This window comes from Anser brachyrhynchus, assembly GCF_964034855.1.
Source record: "Anser brachyrhynchus genome assembly, chromosome: 15".
NCBI lineage: Eukaryota > Metazoa > Chordata > Aves > Anseriformes > Anatidae > Anser > Anser brachyrhynchus.
The window spans coordinates 17,561,052-17,568,091 of NC_137733.1; positions in this window are offsets into that span (position 1 = coordinate 17,561,052).

The following is a 7,040-nucleotide window of genomic DNA, read 5'->3' on the forward strand; positions in this document are numbered from 1 at the left end:
AGGTCAGCATCGCCGCCCACATCCCCGCAGCGGCACCGGGCGCTCGGCGCGGAGCTGCATCGCCCTGCTTGGGGTACGGCGGTGCCAGGCCTGCTCCCAGCGCGCGGCTCTGACCCGCAGCGGGGGCTGGCGGCACCGCGGCCCCGGCAGGAGGCTGCAGAAGGGAGCCGTGCGCTCGGAGCCGCGTGCCCGGCCCCACCACGTGAGCTGGCGCGGCACAGGGCCCTGCGGCGGCTGCAGGTGTCGCGTGGAGGGACCTCGCGTTACGCTGGGCACTCACAGGGCACGGTGAGACCTGGACTTTTATTACTTATTAGAGAGCATAATTACTTCGTATCTTGTATGGAAATGGGGATGACAGATGTCATATTAAATCATAGGGTCATCACTTATTTATAGGTGATTACATTAAAGAGAGATTAATATAGCCAAAGGCTCTGCAGAATTAGAGTTAATATATTTTTGTTTATTATATTTGCCAATATTTCTCCAATCCAGACGGGTTTTTATAGCCACTTATTAAATAGCGGGCCCACTGCAGTTCCCTTAATCTAGCTGGGAGGGTGGTGAGAGGACAATTGGAAAACACTTGAGGACTTTGATCTTCGAATGATTAAATTTTATTGCCTTCTTGTTTATGAGGAATCCAATGGCAGGTGCTTTGTGCACTGAGATGAAGCAAGGGCAGGTTAGGACTCGAGCGGTTATTAAATCTAGGGCAGCAGGGGAGGCTCGGTCCTGGTGTGGGGCACGGGCCCCCAGGTGTTCGGCTCCTCGGCCGGGGCTATGGCTGTGCTAAACCAGCTCTGGGGCCCTGCGGGGGGAGGCGAAGGTTTCTGGTGCCCGGAGGTGCCGGGGCTTAGTGCTGTGCCCTGAGCTTGGTGCCCGGCCCACAGCGCTCTCAGCTCTCCCTGCAGCCCTACCTGCTGTCCCTGTGCAAACCGGAGGGGCCAAAAAACACTTGCTGGGTGCAGAGCTGTGCCGTGCCGCGCTGTGCTGGGCTGTGACACGGCGAGGGCTGCCGGCAGTGCCGGCTGCGGGGCACTGGGGCATGGTGGGGAGCGTGCGGGCGGCTGCCCCTGCCGTGGGACGGGGGCCTGGGGTTTGCCGTGTTTCGTTAACACCCAGCTGCTGCTGAGAGCCAGAACAAAACCTAATCTTTGGAGGCCGTCAATAAATTATAACGTATTAGGCACTGTCATCAGTACCTCTGGACCCCTAAATTTTGTTCTAATTAGAGTATCGCTTTTCCTTTCTCAGCACTTTTTCCCCTCTGCTGGGTATCGATCCTTTCTCTGTGGGGATCTGACCAACTGTTGACAATTTATGGTAACATAAACCCAGTGCCTCTTACAGCAAAAACACAGCTTTTAATAAAAACCGCTGACACCAGCCTCTCGCTGGCAGCCTAACCTGATTACCGCATGGATTTAGCAGTTAAGGCCGTGCTGATACCCCAGTCGTTTTGCACATAGGGATTTTTACTGTAACACTTAAAAGGCTTTCAATTGTCATAATATTTCATAAATACACATGTACCTAATTGAAAGCTGTGAGGCTGATAGGAAGCATCGAGAGAGCTACTGAAACCTTGGCTGGCTCGTGGACGTTCGTGGCTGGTTATTGATGGTTAATCGGGGCATCCGTAGGGCTTGTAGAATTGCATTGCTGATAAAATCATTCTTTCTTCTGCCAGGGAGAAGTCCATATGCTGGTTTTTGTCGTACACAGAGATGGGACCGATAAGGTTTGGGAGCTGCAGTGCCCTCCTGCTCGCCTCTGCCCATGGCGTGGTGCTGTGCCGCGGGACACGTTGGGCCATGGCTCTGGGCCTTGCTGCACCTCCAGGGGCCGACGCAGCGGTGGCCCCGTCCCGCTGCCTGTGCAGGGGCCCCTGCTGCTGGTCCCAGAGGGGTGGTGGCAGCAGCCTTGGCACGAGGCTGGCCAGGAGCCTGGCGCTGGTGACCAGGGGCTCGTCCCGCCTGCGCCGCATCCCCGGAGCCACCGGCTGCCGGCGTCCTGCCCCACGCCGGGACCCAGCCGCGCAGCACCGCGCGCTGCTGCTGCAGCCCGAGGCCGCCCATCACGTTTCCTTCCCCGGGGGCTCCCACCGCTCTCGCAGTGCCCCGCGGCGTGCGGGGGCCTCGGGCCTGCCGGCTCCGGCCGCTGGCGGCTCCACGTGGCTGCAGCTCAGCTCCCCGGCCTGATGGGGAGCTTCCGAGAGCGGAGACGGGCCGCTGCCGCAGGGCAAATCCTTCAGCCGTTCTTGGGGCGCAAGTGCTAATTGGAGGCCCTCCCCAGCCCTCCTAGCCGTGCTGAACCTGGCCCTGCCTCGCTGTCCTGGAGACGTTTAAATGGGGCATGGAACACGTCGTTGGCTGCTGGAGCAATTTATCTCCCCATCGCACGGTCCCTTTTCCACGTTAGATTCATCCAGTGAAAAAAATAATAAGAAAGCGCATGTCTAACATAATGACATGAATTTCTTAATAAACGAATGCAATGTGGATGGCTGTGTGTTTCCACTCAGCCTGAGCCAACCTGTGATGAATTGATCCTTCCTAAAGGTATTGAATATTTCTCAAACTATTCATCAGCCCCACGACAAATGCCTCTGTCAGCCCTAGCTGACATCCTATTTTAAATACCTCTTCCAGGGCACCAGCATGGAGCAGTGGCTGCTTGAGAAGCGGGGACCTTATCATTTTTTAATGCACTGCAGTTCTTGGGCTTATAGAATATTTATAACAACACTGGTATTTACCAAACAAGCCGGTGCGTTTGCAGGAACCCCTGGCGTGTGTCTCCCATGCTCATTCCCGTGGGTAGCTAGCAGCCCAGAGGGGTGGGTGGCCCAGGTGGAGCAGTGCCAGCCCCAGCCCCATGGGACCCGGGATCCTGCTGTGCCTCTGGCTGTTCCCAGCCTGGAGCCCGGTCCCACTGCCCACAGCACGCTCGTGCCTCTGTGCTGCCCGCCCGGCTCCCGGCCAGCTCTCCCCGGCACATCCCGTCCCGTCCCCTCATCCCACCTCTTCCCGTTCCTTCCCTCCCAGCGCACGTCTGAGGGCTGAAAGCGCTGTCCCAGTGTAATACAGCGCTATCAGCTTGTTCTTCTGGGTGTCACAAATACCGTAACATCTGCTCTCCCTGCCATTTGCTTCCATCTAATTCTTTTTTTATTGAAATGAGTTTAAATTGTCTGAGAATATATTAGATTATTCTTTCCCTGAGGTTAGCGCACTTGTATAGATGTGAATAAAGTGCACAGTTAGCAGCACTCGCATGCTCTTTCGCTCCCTTTTTTAATCTACAAGAAGCTGGCTCCCTGGAGAACTGGTGTGTTTCCTAACGACCTTAATGAGTTTCCATAGCTGAGGTCAGATTATCTAGAAAGGCTGGTAATGGCAGGGCAGGAAGGTGGTTCTTTCTCCACTGCTGTGAGTCTCTGATAGCTTTGTACTCCAGACTGTAAATAAAGCAGAATTTGATAGCTCTGCCTGGATCCACGATGAATACATTTTCCCCTTTAATAGGCAGAAGTGTGTGTGTTGCAAAGCAATTCATGAAGACCGTATGACAGTCTTTAAGCATTTTAATATTTTGCAACTGATTTATCATTGGTAATGAGCAGATGATATACTCCACTTCAAGGGTATGGATTATCTATTAAAGTCCCCAAGTAAAAGGCATCTGCCGATGACATATTGCTAACAGAAAACGGAAAGTACAACTTATCTTTTGTTTAACGGGAGGGGTCAACAGCTTCTGCCACAGTTCAGGAGATAACCTGCATTTTCATTCTCTCCTGTAATGACGTCGGTAAATATCTCCCGTGTTTGGGCATTATGTCGTGCCGGCACTGCTCCTGCCCCTTCTCGTGCTGCCTTTGGAGGCACCGGCATATTGAGCCAGAGCTTATTTAGTGCTTGGTTAAGAGCTGAGGGCGGTGCTGATTCACTGGCTGCTGCTAGATTAGTTTATGGTCTCTGATATCATCTCTCCAGGGCTGTTTGTGCTCCAAGTAGTTTGGGAGAAGTCTGCTTGCTTATTTATTTATGGAGCAACTCATACAATGGGGCCGTTTGCGCCGCGGGGGCTGCCGGAGCGGCCGGGTGCCAGCGAGCCCTGGGGGGGATGCCTGGCCAGGGGGTGGCAGCGGGCAGGCGCTGGGGGTCCCCAGGCTGAGGCACTCCGCTCCCGAGGGGCAGCACGGGGCCCAGGCTGCTGCTGCCCACTGACTGTGCCCCACGAAGTGCCGGCAGACGAGCGGCGGCTTCCACGCCCTGGCAGCGTTCGGTGCCGCTGCGCTCAGCAGCGCTGACAGCGGGGCGATGCTGAGCTGGGGGAACGGGCCGGGACGCAGGATGCGTGCACGCGTGTGCAGTGGCTGTGTGTGTGCTCCAAGTGCGTGTGCACACGCGTGCCTCGTTGCCACTGGGAGGTGCCCATGGCCCAAGCTGTCGCTGCAGCTCGGGTCCCCTTGGCTCTGCTGGCTACAAGCGGCCCAGCGCTGGCACCCGGGCCCCAGCACCTTGTGTGCCCCCTGCTCGGCCACCCGTTGGCAGGGCCGCGGCCGAGGAGCTGGCGTTGCTGCCACCTCTCTTTGGAAAACAGCGGGCAGGGGCTTCTGGGCTGGAAATTCACTTTTGGTGCCCAATTAAAAGCCGAGCTGAAAGCGAGAGGCTGATGCCGCCTGTTGCGCATCGGCCCCGCGCCCAGGCTGGGCTCCTCACAGCTCGTCACGGTCCGTGGGTGTCCCCCTGCTCCCGCGGAGCCACAGCAGCTCACGGTGCCAGTGCCACAGCACCTGGCTCTGCCCAGGCGTGCTGCGCCCTCCCGGCTCCACAGCAGGCCCGGTGCGGGACGCGCAGCTCTGCACAGCCCGGCGCGGGCTGTTGTGCCCTCTCCCACACTCTGCAAACTGTGACACCGCAGCCTGGCCTCCTGTGGCGCAGCGCGGCCCAAGGGGCCTGGCGCTGCTCTGTGGGGCTGCTGAGCACCGGGACAGGCCAGGGCGAGAGGGGCCTGGTGGGCTCGGGGTGACGGTGGCAGCGGGATGTCCCCGTGCTGCACAGCCCCGCACGCGCCCCTCGCTCTGCAGCCCCTGCCCGCGGAGCAGCAGCGCCGAGTCCCCAGGCAGGGCCCTCGCAGCCCAGCGCCGACGCTCACACGGGCGGGATGGGGGCTCACAAGTCGTTCTGGGGGCTCTGTTAGGGCGAGGTTAGTGCTGGTTACTGGCTGGGAGTTTTATCCCTGAATGTTTCCCCTTAGCTACTGAGACCAACTTCGGTGCAGATTTATCACCCAGCAAATAAATAAAAGTGCAGGTTTATTTTGCCTCCTTGTTCACCAGAAAGGAATGAAAATGTAAGCAAAATATTAAAATAAAATAGTCACAGTTTTACTTTAATTGACCTTTGATTTTTAGCTTAATACCTTCCCTGTGTTGCTGCTTCAACCTTTAATTTCTCTTGGTGAAGTGGCTGTGTTCAATGATTCATTCTGTCCCGAGGCAAAGCACACACTGTAATTGGTTTTTAACTTCCTGGAATGTCAAAGCCAGGATTGAAATTTTACGTATCACACCACCAATTCAATACTGGCTTTAATAATAATGTTGCAGAAAGGAAGGCAGATTTACAGCTGTAGAAAAATGTAATCAAATTTTAAGCCAGAATGCAATAAGTCCAAATGCTAGTTTTCATTTGGAAGCTTGTTAGATAAATGTGGCATCACCTGAGCCGCTCCAGAATCATTTCTGCCTTTCCCTGCGCGATGGAGCATGGCCGTTGGACGGGGGAGAACGAACACGCTGCCCCTGCGGCCGTGCTCTGCGCTGGGGCACAGCCGGCGCCTGCAGCCCCCCAGCCTCTCCTGGCCGGTGTGCTCCTGGCAGCGGTGCCCTCGGAGGGCCACTGGGCTTGGTGGGCTCCTGCCATGCCTGGGGCTCCCCGGGATGGGGCTGCCCCACAGCCCGAGGCAGGAGACCTGCTGTGGGAGCCGCCGTGCAGGCGCCCGCCCCGGCGATGCCGGCTGCCCTTCTCTGCCTGCCGGGGGCTCCTGGGGGGGGAAGCACCCCTAATACACTGCAAATGCCAAATAAGTAATCGATTCTGGCCAATTAATGTCTGATAGAAACTAATAACCCTTCTCTTCCTTTCTTATTACTAAATGACCTCCAGCAATCCATTAGTTTAACAAATGATATGCAAGTCTTCAGCATGGCTAATGACTCTGGATTAAACCCGGTGACACCTCATTCGTCAGCGCGCTCCTGTACCGCAGTGCCCATTAAGCCTCGGCATCGTCCATCACGGTGGCTCTCTTATGCCTGGCACAGCACACGTGGCAGCGCTCCCGGCACTCCTGGGTGGAGGCGGCCCTGGGGATGCCACGCGCCTGGTGCTGTGTCCCCTCGTCCTCTGCTGGCTGTGGCCGGAGCTGCTGCAGCCTGTGCCGGGCGCCCTGCGCTGCCCGGGGTGCCGCACCAGCCCCAGTGCCTTGCCCTCGCCCCGCAGCCCCCGGTGCCCAGGGTGAGCTCCCCGCTGCTCGCAGCTCAGCTCCCTGCTCCCTCCTCACACTGCCCTAAAAAGCTAACTAAGCTGAAATTATTTTCTTTCCTTAGAAGCCTTTAAATAATGTATTGCCCTCACTTGCTGTTAGCGAATGTTTTAAAAATCCAGGGGACTTTTCCTTCTCGCTCATGAATTTGCATGTGTTTGCTGCGGGGCCGTGAATTGCTGTTGGCAGGTGTAATTAGCAGGGTGATGCCCTGCGCACTGCGCCACAAGCTGGCTTGCGAGAGGCAGCTCGGGGCGGGCGGGAAGCACATGCAGCCATTGCCCCGGCGCTGGGTGCTGGCCGCGAGGGCAAGTGCAGCTTGGGCCTGCGCTGTGTCACTGCATGCAGCCACACCAGGAGGCAGCCCCGTGCTGCGCGGCCCCGAGCAGCTGTACCTGGAGTGCCTCGCTGCCCCGCGTGCTGCGGGTCTGCCCCGAGGTTTGCAGCCCCCAAAGGGTTGGCAGCCCAGCCCAGGCACC